The 14,381-nt window shown below is 35.8% G+C and overlaps 1 protein-coding gene and 1 pseudogene across 1 annotated transcript in view; both read right to left on the reverse strand.

Annotated features, from left to right (window-relative positions):
- LOC145259956 (unconventional myosin-Ia-like) overlaps positions 1-14,381 on the reverse strand; it is a 1,146,131-nt gene that overhangs the window by 1,123,189 nt on the left and 8,561 nt on the right. The window lies entirely within an intron of this gene.
- On the reverse strand, positions 326-442 carry LOC145260171 (5S ribosomal RNA; annotated as a pseudogene).

Here is a 14,381-nt window from a genome sequence, read left to right on the forward strand (position 1 = left end):
AACGTCATGATAGTCAGACCTATGTATATGTTTTCACAGTTACTATAAGAGATACAGTCTCCCAAAGGGCATTTGAATACATACACTAAGTTAGTCCTAATCAGGATATATATATATATATATATATATATATATATATATATATATATATTATATATATATATACAGACTATGGATACCCACCGTAAGGATGCCTGCGTATGAAATTTATGTGGCAAGAGTTGCGTAATCTCCAACAACACTTCTCCTGAGTCGACATTGTTGAATACCAGTGGCAAGTGGAGGTTCAGGACGACTGAAATCAAATGCCGAGATTAGCGGAAAGCACATACAGCGCCTAGAATTCCCAAATGGTCACCCATCTGATACTAGCCAGGCTCAACGTTGCTTAAATTCGGTGATCTGACGAGAACCGGTGTGTCAACGTGATTATGCCGTACACACACACACACACACACACACACACACACACACGTGTTTCATGCTTATGCAATTATAAATGCAGGAGATGGCGAAGGAGTCGGACCCCCTCCCCCGTAACGATGCCACCTTTGGCTCCATTAGCAGTGAGACAAGATTTATTCACCTAGCTAACGAACCTATAAGCATTTCCTGATAGAAATGGCTTAGGCAACAGGCGATAAATCGAATTTTCTTTACAAGAGAGGAGGTAATCCTTAGGAAGTTGCACCTCATTGAAACATCGCGGAGACCTGAATAAGCTTTTAATGAATGTAAGAATGTGCCAGGTTTTGCCACAGTGTCAAGCGAGTGTCGACGAAACCTGTAAATGTAACAAAAATATGACCTACTCCGGTGCTAGTATATATATATATATATATATATATATATATATATATATATTACGAATAAACATATACTATAGTATCCCCCTTTTTAAGGAGAAGGTAATGCCCGGGAAGATGGTAGCATAACAAGAGAACAGACATTACATTATCATGGCGAAAGAACCTACATTCTACTACCCCCTCCATCAAAAAAAAAAAAAAGAAAAGAAAAGTGAGAAGGTAATGCATGGTAGTATTGTCTAATGACAGAACAGGTACCCCCCCCCCAAGAAGAAGATACTGCTTAGGATGATGGTACCATGAATAATAAACATTACACCCCCCAATCCAAAGGATGGTCCGTGTGGTCCTATATAGTTTTATGAGGCTTTGCCTTCTCAACCTTTGAAAATAAGTTAGTTCATTGTTGATCCTCTTAGTCGCACTTGCCGGGGAATGCCGACGAGGCTAACCAGGATTTTTTTGTTTTTTTTTTGCCATTCTTTAAGGACGCTGGCTCTTTAAATCTTTGCCATTCTTTAAGGACGCTGGCTCTTTAAATCCAACATCCCCGACCTTGTGTCACACCTCTTCGCCGTCAGATGGAAATAAACAAATTCTTCCGCCCTAAAGGAGAAGGTGATTCCTGGTAGGATGGGCTGGTGACAAAGCAAATACTACAATACACCCCTCCGTCCAAAAAAGGAGGAGGTAATGCCTGAGAGGAGTGTATCATAAAAGAACAGGTACTAAGCTGTTACACCTCACACTCTGAATTGAGTATTGAAAAAAAGAAAAAAATACATTAGGTGGAAATAATATAAATCGAATAAAACGTTAAAAAGTTAGGGTGCTTATGCAGAATAGGTACCGTGCTATTTTTTTTTTTTTTTTAAATACTATTTCAAGTTAAATTCAAGTTTTAATTACTGTGTATATTTGTTCCCTGAATTCAAAATTAAAGGATTTGATTTCCTCTGCTTAAAAATACATGCAATCGCATATACTGTAACCAATAATATTTTATACTAGCAAAGAGACCCGATGTTGCTCGGGATTGAATGATGATCAACGAATATTCCATACTGACATATTTTTATTGTCATCGAAACCGGTGAAATCGCCTGTTTGCAATTAAATTGATTAAGTGCCTACTCTAGTTGGTGACACATCGCGGTACACCAGGAGAAAGATTTACACGCCTCGTGCAGTGACTTAGCCCACCCATACATTGTAGTCTACATTGCACTGTAGAGGATCTACTGTTATAAAATTAAATTTCATATATAATGGTTTGAATTAATATTTAAAATGCAAAAGTCAAGTATCATGCTTCAATTGTGCTCTAATCAGAAACATTTATTTCGAACGCGTCCCTGTCATATCAAAGAACCTACCATTGATTTTATGCGTCTGGTCTTACCGCTTGTGCGATGATAATGGCTTTAAGTAAAGTTTAAAATGCAAAAATGTCAAGTATCATAGTACAATTGTGATTTAAACAGAAACATTAATTTCGAACGCGCCTCTGTCATATCGAAGAACCTACTATTGATTTTATATGTCGGGGTTTTGGGCTTGTGTGGTGATAGTTCTTAAATGCACTTGTGATGTAAGGCTGTGTAAGGCGTTAACTTTGGTCAAAATCTTTCATCGGATTAAGTCGATTATCGATATTTATCGAAGACATTCCTATACAAGACCTATCTAAGAACACTGCCAGACACAAAGTACCTTCGTGCGAAATTAACTTTTATGACTTGAATCAATTCCTACTTTATTTATGCCGTTATAATTCATTTATTTACGACTGAACGAATTAGTTTAACCAGGTCATAAAGGATTAATAAAAAAAAGGTCCAGCCGTTTTCGAGTCCATAGCAACTCACACAAACACCAAGTTTCTTTTCTATAATAGAGATACAACGAATAGGTTGTAATTATAATTAGCATTGCTTGAATTTGTAGGGTTTTATTTTAATAACTTCTTTTAAAAATTAACTTTAGATTGATGTATAAAAAAAACGAATTTTAGTTTTCAAAACACATGAAATATTATTTTATCACAGCAAAATACAACGTACCTGTTCATTTTAAATAAATTCTTGCATCTTTTGTTTATTAAATTGTTAGGTGAAAGTACAGAATAGTTATAAAACACCGTCCCTTCTCTATGTTAAAAATGGGGTTCTAAATAATAACCTCGTTATTTCAGCACGTTACCTTCTCTGTATAAGTACCAAGAAATAGCACAATACAATTTATAAAAGTAATGGTATATATTCGGCTTCAGACACACAGATACCAAATCTCCTTTAGGAATGGATGTCATGTTTTATTCTTTGCATGGACATTTCCGATAGTTTGATTTGTACGCTTCTTGTATTGCACTGTTTTTTTTTTGTGTGTTTTTTTAAATAATATTTTCTAATTAAATTCAAGTTTTACGATATCTTTTATTAAATTACTAGGTGAAAGTACATAATGACAAAACATCTCTCCATATCTTAAGAATGGCTTTCTAAATAATAGCGTTATTATTTCAGCGCAGTAAGTGCATAAGTACCGGTAATTTTCCCAGAAGACGCCATGTTTAGCTTCCATTTATTTATTTATTCATTTACTAAGTTTTTTTGTTTTTTTTCCAAAAATAATTTCCTTTCTCTGGATTCGTCATCACGTAACATTTAATGTAACAATAACTATTGACTACGATCCATACAGAAAGGGTGGCGGCCAGAAGGTCTCACCAACGAACGACGACCTGACTCTTTTTTTCTTTTTTTTGTGACGCAACTCACAGGCTTCTTTTGTTTTTCCTGCCCCTTGCCTGCTTCCAAACCGACCGGTAAGTTAAGGTCGGGGGGAACACCCGGCCACCAAAAAAGCAGATGGACGACCACGCAAGAACAAAGATTTATTCTGGAGTAATAAAAATTATCAGTAGCTGCCTCGCCCCACCCCTAACGTTAGTGAACGACGGGAGGCAAGAGAGGGAGAGAGAGGAAGAGAGAGAGGGGGAGAGAGAGAGGAAGAGAGAGAGAGAGGAAGAGAGAGAGAGAGAGGAAGAGAGAGAGAGAGGAAGAGAGAGAGAGAGGAAGAGAGAGGAAGAGAGAGGGGGAGGAAGAGAGAGAGAGGAAGAGAGAGGGGGAGGAAGAGAGAGAGAGAGAGGGAGAGAGAGAGAGGAAGAGGAAGAGAGAGAGAGGAAGAGGAAGAGAGAGAGAGGAAGAGGAAGAGAGAGAGAGGAAGAGGAAGAGAGAGAGAGGAAGAGGAAGAGAGAGAGAGGAAGAGGAAGAGAGAGAGAGGAAGAGGAAGAGAGAGAGAGGAAGAGGAAGAGAGAGAGAGGAAGAGGAAGAGAGAGAGAGGAAGAGAGAGAGAGAGGAAGAGAGAGAGAGGAAGAGGAAGAGAGAGAGAGGAAGAGGAAGAGAGAGAGAGGAAGAGAGAGAGAGAGGAAGAGAGAGAGAGAGGAAGAGAGAGAGAGAGAGAGGAAGAGAGAGAGAGAGAGAGGAAGAGAGAGAGGAAGAGAGGAAGAGAGAGAGGAAGAGAGAGAGGAAGAGAGAGAGGAAGAGAGAGAGAGAGAGAGAGGGGAAGAGAGAGAGAGGGGAAGAGAGAGAGAGAGGAAGAGAGAGAGAGAGAGGAAGAGAGAGAGAGAGAGGAAGAGAGAGAGAGAGAGGAAGAGAGAGAGAGAGAGGAAGAGAGAGAGAGAGAGGAAGAGAGAGAGAGAGGAAGAGAGAGGAAGAGAGAGGAAGAGAGAAAGAGAGGAGAAGAGAGAAAGAGAGGAGAAGAGAGAAAGAGAGGAAGAGAGAAAGAGAGGAAGAGAGAAAGAGAGGAAGAGAGAGAGAGAGAGAAAGAGAGGAAGAGAGAGAAAGAGAGGAAGAGAGAGAAAGAGAGGAAGAGAGAGAGAGAGAGGAAGAGAGAGAGAGAGAGAGAGAGAGATTACAAAAAGCATTTTTATTTTTAATCAAAGTCAACAGTAAAAAAAGAGTCTGTTTTTTGGATGGGTTCAGCGTCGGCTGATGTTTACTAATTTTTTTTTTTTTTTATCTAAAACTAGCAAGAAGACCCAGTGTTGCTCGCGATTGAATTTTACAGAACAGCCAACAAACAGTGAAAAAAAAAATTAAACAATAAATGTACACTGCTAACCAGATGTGAATTCGTCGACTGCCAAATACACGATGTTTAAAAATGTCGGTGTGCAGCCAGGCTCCGCGCATTCTTCCGGCCCAAAAGAAAATTAACTATAAAATTAATTTATTTTTTCGAGTCTACGACCAGAGCTTTTGTTTTTGTGAAAGAGAGAGAAAAAAAAAAAGTAGAAAAATCAGCCCTCGTTGTAAGAGCCGAATCTCATCGAATTTAAACCACAAAGTTGATATAAAAATAAATAAATAAAATAAGTACATTTATACACATTTCTCTTGAATTACCTTTTCTTGATACCCCGACAAAAGGAGGGTGGACCTGTAAATCCACCCCTGTCCGTTTGTCTATCCGCATTTTTCTCAATAACTACGTCTTAGAATTTTTTTAAAAATTTTGCACAAACATTAAACATGATATGAGTACAAAAAAAAAAGTAAGAACGGATTTTCCGGAAAAATCTCCGGTTGCCACCTTAGGAGTACCTTTCGGGTTAAATTGGCTAAAATTGTACACTTAAAATTAACTTGATGTTTATTAAAAACATTGATGCCTTAGATTGTTAATAAAACCTTCTGAAGAGTTGTAACTAATTGTAAGTGATTGTAACTAATAGTTTCTTCCTTAGAAATGCACGCCTGTGGAACTCTCTTCCGTTACCCTTTTCCCACCTGACTACAACTTGGATGTCTTCAAGTCCAACATAAACAAATTCCTGATAAACCGCCCCCCTTAAGTAAGACACTTTATCAAATCTCCATTACTAACGATTGCTACCCTCATTGATTACTGTACACGCAATAACCCTTACCCCCGAGTGGCTTCTGGGCCTTGATAGGTCATGACTTCCATGTAAAAAAAAAAAAAAAAAGTTTATATAATTTTGTTTGTATATACTTCGCGATAACTCTTGGAGCTCTTTTAGGGCTAATAAAAACACTGTTTTTTGGGAGTATTTTACCATATTTGTCCAAAATTTTCTGTGTATGTCTATTCAGCAGTTTTGCATGGTGCTGAACTCAAATTTAAATATGTTAAGGCCTTGCGGACTTTTGAAGCTAAATGGCGGGGTGTAAATGATGGACTTAGTAATTCCTCTTTTTGTATGGCGCAGAACTCAAATTTACATAGGTTAAGGCCTAAAACTGCACCGTTTGTTCATTTTCACCCAGATTTGACGTCCCCTGGGGACTTTTAGGGCTAAATGGGAGGGGGTGAGGCAAATGCTGAACTTAGTCATTTTTTTTATGCCTCGTTCACTGTGCATTCACAGGGGACCATGCATGCTTCACTTGTTATTCTTCCAGTTTCTCAATAAACTATTCAATTTTAACATTCTCCTTCAAAGCTAAGTTATACATAAAGTTTACTTTCAACTTTGACTGCATTTGCCTGTTTTGCTTTTACGGACATTAAATATGAAATCAAATGGCCCATGAAAGTAGCCATCAATGCTACTAAAGGAAAATTACTCTTCTACCTACCTGGATAATTTTTTTGCATTTTAACTTATTTAAAATTTAGTTTTTGTTAATAAAAACCTAAGTCCATCAAGTTATAACGAAAAACAAAAATTGTGTTCTGATTAAAGCTATATGAAAACTCGATTATCGCTCCAAAATCAAAAATTAAATAAAATACTGATAGTTACACATCCAATGAATGTCACTAATCGTGTGAAAATGAGTGATTGTCGAGGCTAGGCAATGCATTAGAAGTGAACTCTGGACTACAAAATGCCTGAGCAGACCCATCGGCTTTCACGATAGAAGAGTCTCAGGTGATTAGCGATAAAATAACCCTTTCTCAGAGAGAAGATGAAGCCTAGGTGGGTGGACGTCCAAGGACTGAACAGAACGATGCCTCAACCATACAGTGTGAAAAATATAAAAGATAATACTGAATATTCCAAAATGCGGAATTTACAGGTGCTGGATAGGATTATGAAAACATTCATTGGGTAAATAAGCATGGTATTAGCAGTGTTAAGACGATTCATCGCAATCGGGAAAAATCGGAACTTTTCGGGGTATTGGAATCGATATTGGAAAAATATATGTCCAGAACGATTATTAAAATCTATAACTCATCCTCACACACATGTATACATATTACATGGGCTTTTACAAAACAAAAAAACAAACACGAAAACAAACAGAAAAAAACAAACAAAACAGAAAAAACAAACAAAAAATACTCTATAACTAAAATAGTTAGAGATTAAAAAAAGAAAAAGAAAAAGACAAGAAAGAAAAGAAAAAAGAAAAAAAAAGAAAAGGAAAAAAGAAAAGAAAAAAAAAGAAAAAAAGAAAAAAAAAAGAAAAGAAAAAAGAAAAAAAAGAAAAAAAAGAAAAAAAGAAAAGAAAAGAAAAAAAAAGAAAAGAAAAAAGAAAAAAAAAGAAAAGAAAAAAGAAAAAAAAAAGAAAAAAAAGAAAAAAAAGAGTCAGATTCGATAGTTGCATCGGAATCGAGAATTAAGTTATTGGAATTGGTAATTGTATTGACATCTTGAAAACTATTGGATTGTCCCATCACTAGTTTCTACAGAATTTGGATCAAACCAAACTAAAAGTTAGTTTAGGGTTAGGGTAGGGTGGGGGCAGTTCGGTTCAAAATCTGTAGAAGCACCAAATGTAAGTTAAAGAAGCGTAACAACGATTTTTTTTTCTCGCAAATACTAACCTTTTTACTGTTAATTTCCAATAAATGCCCCTTTTTTCTTTTTAAGTCTATTGATGATGAAAAACAAATGTTCACGTTCCGGTAGTTAGAAATGCCCTTTCTTTTAGAATTGTAAATCCACGTCTCTTTCACACTGTACAGAATAAGTAATTTAATCAAGTCAAAAATTGATTGATTGCCTTAAAATAAAAAAATTAATAGCAATTTTTTTTTTCTTTAGTGTTACTGGAAACAGGGAACAACAATGTTGTGGAATATATTTTTTCTAAACACTTGTCTTTTTTTTTTTTTTTTTCAATTCAGAATTCAATTTGTATTAAAATTAGTTTTACCGAAAACGCCAAGAAAGAAACGGAGATGTCTAGTATAATTATCAGATCAGCTTTTGGAAATAACAGCCCTTGATTTGAATAAAGATTTAAGACATATGTGAGTAACAAAATGAAAAAATAAAAATTCCTCCAGACAAAGCAAGCAAGGTATAGGTGGGTCGTTTATGCTTTCGGGTAACCGGTGTTTTGTCGTTTTTTCTAGTGAAAACACTTGCACAAACTGCGTCCCCCTGAGAATATAACACTTAGATACTTTTCAAAATGATGCGAAAAAAATCTGCTTGGTTTTGTAGTGTTAGTCGAGCTAAGAGTCATTCTTTATGGCAAGATGCCGGTGAACCTGACCTTTGACCTAAAGTTAAGAGGCGTTTGAACGATCTAACTAATACAACGGGCACTTCTGCTTGACCGCTGACCAGTTCATAATAATTTTGAATATCAGCAGTCTCTAGACCATATCTGAAATGGCCTTTTCTTCTTGTTGACTGCAGTATGATGCTAATGTGCAGTTCTACGAGGTCAACCCTCGTAGGTCTCTCCTACGCTCTTTAAGAAGGGATTAGTTTATTGCTAATCCGCTGATGTGCCTCTACGGGAGAATGCTGACGAAGCTGTCTAGGCAGTCTTTGCAGGTCAGAATGCTACTTCTCATGAGATGCTGACTCTTGAATCTCACTTCCGGAACATTGTGCCACATGTCTCAGCTTAAGAGATAAATGCCCATAACTTTAAATATGAGAAACAAAAATGGTCCTTCTGTAGAAGTGGACAGCATATAGACCTAAATGTTTTCTGAGTGTGAATTACGGAACAGACCGAAGATACCCGAATCGCGACGAAGAGTCAACAAGTACTGATATTAAATGAAACAAGCTGAGCATGCAGGGAACCCCTACACGAGTGAATGATTGAAGGGCAATTTGACCTCTAAAATGCCCCCCCCCCAGAGGAGCAACTAGAGTTATCCTGCAAAAACCAGTTCTGGCAAAAATGTACTTTAACCATGACTAATGTTTGTGCATAATTAAAAAAGAAAAAGTGAAGCATGAATGGTACCCCGAGAGTGCACAGTGAACGAGGCATAAAAAAATGACTAAGTTCAGCATTTGCCCCCCACCCCCACCATTTAGCCCCCAAAGTCTCCTTGATGGACTTTAGGTTTTTACTAACAAAAACTAAATTTTAAATAAGTTAAAATGCAAAAAAATTATCCAGGTAGGTAGAAGTGTAATTTACCTCTAGTGACATTGATGGCTACTTTCATGGGCCATTTGATTTCATATTTAAATACACAATCGGTTAAAAGCAAAACAGGCAACTGCATTCAAAGTTGAAAGTAAACTTTATGTATAACTTAGCTTTGAAGGAGAATGTTAAAATTGAATAGTTTATTGAAAAAACTGGAAGAATAACAAGTGAAGCATGCATGGTCCCCTATGAATGCACAGTGAACGAGGCATAAAAAATGACTAAGTTCAGCATCCCCCCTTCCCATTTAGCCCGAAAAGTCCCCAGGGGACGTCAAATTTTAGTGAAAATGAACAAACAGTGCAGCTTTAGGCCTTAACCTATATAAATTTCAGTTCTGTACCATGCAAAAAAAAAAAAAGAAGAAATTACTAAGTCCCCCCCCCCCATTTAGGCCCAAAAGTCCTCAAGGCCTAAGCATATTTAAATTTGAGTTCAGCACCATGCAAAACTGCTAAATAGACATACATAGAAAACTTTGGACAAATATGGTAAAATAATCCCAAAAATGGAGTGTTTTTATTAACCCTAAAATAGCTCCTGGGGCACACCCAAGAATTATCGCAAAGTATAGACAAACAAAATTATATAGAAATCAGTTGGTTACAAATTTTCAGAAAGTTTTATAAAAATCCAAGGCATCGATTTTTCCGGGGGGGGGGGGCAACTAGAGTTTTCCCGGAAAAATCCGTTCTGTTACTTTTTTTACTTATGTTTAATGTTTGTTCAAAACTTCAAAAAATTCCAAGACGTAGCTATTAAAAAAAGTGCAGACAGACGAACGGACGAACGGACAAGGGTGACTTTACAGGTTCACCCTCCTTTTGTCGAGGAACTAAAAACCAAGGCGTGGTTATTGATAAAAATGTGAACAAACGAACTGGAGTCAATCGCACTAGGGTCAATCTCAATGTTGTCGTGGGACCAACAACTTGATTCTTTCCATGACTTAAAACTAGGGTCAATTACCCCTAACCCTCCTCGAATCAACTTCATGTCGATCACACTTTAACTTGAGCCATAACTTGTTGTCTACGTCATGACACGTCATAGGAAATAAACAGTGTTAGTCAATTTGGCGACCCCGCCCAATTACGTTACACGATTTCTTGTTTATTTCCTTTCAATATCATATTTAAATAAATACGAGACTATTCGTGTAATGATATTTTTAAACATGTTTATATATTTAAAAAATATATATTTACAGTCTTTTTCACAGAAATACAATAAATAAAAAGTAACATGATTTTTTAAAAAATGTTACCTTCATGATTTTTTTCACATTTTTTTTTTTTTCAAATAAATATTTTACATGTATTTTAGCAAATTGTGCGAAAATGAAAGGAGACATAATTGGATGAAATCAACATTTGAAAAAACAAAAAACTAGTTTATGAATATTCTTATTTATTATATTTAAAGACAATATTAAAATGAAAGAAATCGTGAAACGTGATCGGGCAAGTCATCAAATTGACTAATACCGTCTATTTCCTATGACGTGTAGTGAGGTAGGCAACAAGCAATTGCTCCAGTAAGTAATATACGTGAAAGGATGAAGAGAGAGAGAAAGGATGAAGAGAGAGAGAGAGAGAAAGGATGAAGAGAGAGAGAGAGAGAAAGGATGAAGAGAGAGAGAGAGAGAAAGGATGAAGAGAGAGAGAGAGAGAAAGGATGAAGAGAGAGAGAGAGAGAAAGGATGAAGAGAGAGAGAGAGAGAAAGGATGAAGAGAGAGAGAGAGAGAAAGGATGAAGAGAGAGAGAGAGAGAAAGGATGAAGAGAGAGAGAGAGAGAAAGGATGAAGAGAGAGAGAGAGAGAAAGGATGAAGAGAGAGAGAGAGAGAAAGGATGAAGAGAGAGAGAGAGAGAAAGGATGAAGAGAGAGAGAGAGAGAGAGAAAGGATGAAGAGAGAGAGAGAGAAAGGATGAAGAGAGAGAGAGAGAAAGGATGAAGAGAGAGAGAGAGAAAGGATGAAGAGAGAGAGAGAGAAAGGATGAAGAGAGAGAGAGAGAAAGGATGAAGAGAGAGAGAGAGAAAGGATGAAGAGAGAGAGAGAGAAAGGATGAAGAGAGAGAGAGAGAAAGGATGAAGAGAGAGAGAGAGAGAAAGGATGAAGAGAGAGAGAGAGAGAGAGAAAGGATGAAGAGAGAGAGAGAAAGGATGAAGAGAGAGAGAGAAAGGATGAAGAGAGAGAGAGAAAGGATGAAGAGAGAGAGAGAAAGGATGAAGAGAGAGAGAGAAAGGATGAAGAGAGAGAGAGAAAGGATGAAGAGAGAGAGAGAAAGGATGAAGAGAGAGAGAGAAAGGATGAAGAGAGAGAGAGAAAGGATGAAGAGAGAGAGAGAAAGGATGAAGAGAGAGAGAAAGGATGAAGAGAGAGAGAAAGGATGAAGAGAGAGAGAAAGGATGAAGAGAGAGAAAGGATGAATAGAGAGAAAGGAAGAAAAAAGAAAAAAGGAAAAAGAAATGAAAAAAAGAAACAGAAAAAGAAAAAGAAAAAAGAATAAAAGAAAAAGTGAGAGAAAAGGAGAGAAAAAGAGAAAATAGAGAAAGAGGGGAGAAAGAGGAGAGAAAAAGAGAAAGAGAGAGAAAAAGAGAAAGAGAGAGAGAAAAAGAGAAAGAGAGAGAAAAAGAGAAAGAGAGAGAAAAGAGAAAGAGAGAGAGAACAAGAGGAAAAGAAAAAGAGAAAAAAGAGAAAGAATAAAAAATGAAAAAAAGAAAAGAGAAAGAAGAGAGAAAGAAAAGAAAAAAAAACGACTTTTATTTAGCAGACTTCAAATATGGCTTCGCTTTCTTTTTTTGAAAAGAATAAACAAAGAACACATTCTTTGGAATAATTTTGACATATCTTTTGTTGTTATTGCAAAAAGGAACTAACTTTGGGTTTGCTAATTCTTCGAGACACATTGGACAAACATACCGGGTATCTCGTTTCTGACTGACCGTTATATCTGCGTAAAATATGTTCCACACTGAAACGAGTTAATATATGCACAAAAATAAGTTGGAGAGATAAAAGAAAAAAATAAATAATAAATAATGACGAAAGTATAATAAAAAATTACCTGATCTGATAAAAAAATTTTTTTAAATACGCGAAACTTATGAAAGAAAGAAAAAAAAAACCCAAAAAACGCTAATGCAACATTTCAACTTCCGGTCTTTGAATACTCTTTACTATCTACTATGAACGCCCATTGTCATAGCATTTATAGGCACTTCATTTTCATTCAGTTCTTGTGTTAATTGCTGGTGACCTTGAGGTGAAGATGCTAGCCTACGAAGTCATCGGTAGCTTTGCGACTTAGTTAGAACCTCCCGATCAACGGCAATTAGCACTTCCTACTATGACGATTGCGGACACATGCAAGACTTGTCTGCAGGTATGACAGGAGTCTCTTCTCTACAATTATATAAATGCAACTTTGTACGTGTGTGTGAGTTCGTTACTTATAGACTCCGAAACGGCCGACCAGATTTTCTTTAAAATTTATATAAATTTAGTGTATAAGTCTAGGAGTGATCTTAGTCAAGTTTTATCTCAGAATACGCCCGATCAGAATCGATAATTGAAACCGTCATTTCAATTTATCTATCATCGGTAAGGCCATTTTTTCCATATCGTCGCTTAGCAACAATGATAGAACAACGAGCCGTCAAAATTCTAGTTTTGGTAAGTTGATAGCGTGTTTATTTTTTTGTTATTTTTTTTTTTGCATGACGTAGTCTGTAGGTTCAAACCTCGCATGTAAATTTCGCAATGTTTTTTTTTTTCGTTAACTAGAAAGAAGATTATATAAAATGCTTTTATAAAAGAAACAGTAGGTTCTCTAGAGTGCAACGTAGAATAACATACATTTTGGATTGCATGGAGGTATGTGAAGCTTCCTCCCGGGCGATTTCACGGATTTCGATGACAATAAGAATATAGGAGTGTGAAATATTCGTTGATCATCGTTCAATCCCGGGCATCGTCAGGTCTTCCTGTCATATATATATATATATATATATATATATATATATATATATAGAGAGAGAGAGAGAGAGAGAGAGAGAAATAAATGATAAAAAGTCTATATTCCAAATTTCAAGATAAACAGGTGCTGTCCAGAACTTAACATTTTGGCATGCTTAAAGAAATAAACAAGAAGTTGTATAACATCTTGCAATTTGGAATATAGACTTTCAGTCATTTGTTTATGATTTGTAGTTACATTAAGCTTCATAAATTAAAGGATTGGTATAAATAAAAGGTGAAATATAATAATAAGCATATTTTTGCCATAAACACACACACACACATATATATATATATATATATATATATATATGCGCTTCCTTCAGTCTTGATAGACTCTGTATACCCACTGTAAAGGTGTCTGCGTGTAAAATTTTTGTGGCAAGAGTTGCGCAATTCCAACCAAACCTCTCCTGAGTCGACATTGTTAAATACCAGTGACGAGTGGAGGTTTAGGACGACTGGAAACAAATGCCGAGATAAGCGGAAAACACACACACATTATATATATATATATATATAATATGTGTGTGCATGGATTAGTTCGACTACTTAAGTTGTTGTTCCTTAGCAGACGAATATTTTTTTCAATCAATTAGATTGCGATTTTATTTTTTTTGGCTATCATTATTACTTTCGAAACTTTTAATATGGAATTTGTAAACCTTTTCATATGCCTTTGCTAAAAGAGTAAGGATTAGGGTTTGGTTAAGATAGCAGTTGGATAAAAATAATAAATTTCGTTGGTATTGTGGAAAAGTACCGAAACATTACAGACTGCATTTAAATACCAGAAAAAAATCAGTTTCTTCCCTTTTCCGTAGTTTAATTCAAAATGTTCTATTAATTAGGTTTATTTTGTGTTATTTTTAAATATGCATTTTTCGTTTCATGAAAAAAAAAAATGTCCGTTTTAACAAAAAAAAAAAAAAAAAAGAAAAGAAAAGAAAATGAATTTAAATGCAATACGCATGTTATACGCTTAGAAGCCAAACACAACGCCCAGATTAAAAAACAAAACAAAACAAAAAACATTTATTTGTTTAAAATCAATATTCGACATGATACATCTTCCTCGGAATATTTTTTCCATGATATTAAAACGAAATTTACATTTAATATAACTTTATTTGAATGTTTCATAATTCATATTTGATTTATACCC

This window comes from Euprymna scolopes, chromosome 35 (assembly GCF_053919585.1).
Source record: "Euprymna scolopes isolate OS-2025 chromosome 35, ASM5391958v1, whole genome shotgun sequence".
Classification (NCBI taxonomy): domain Eukaryota; kingdom Metazoa; phylum Mollusca; class Cephalopoda; order Sepiida; family Sepiolidae; genus Euprymna; species Euprymna scolopes.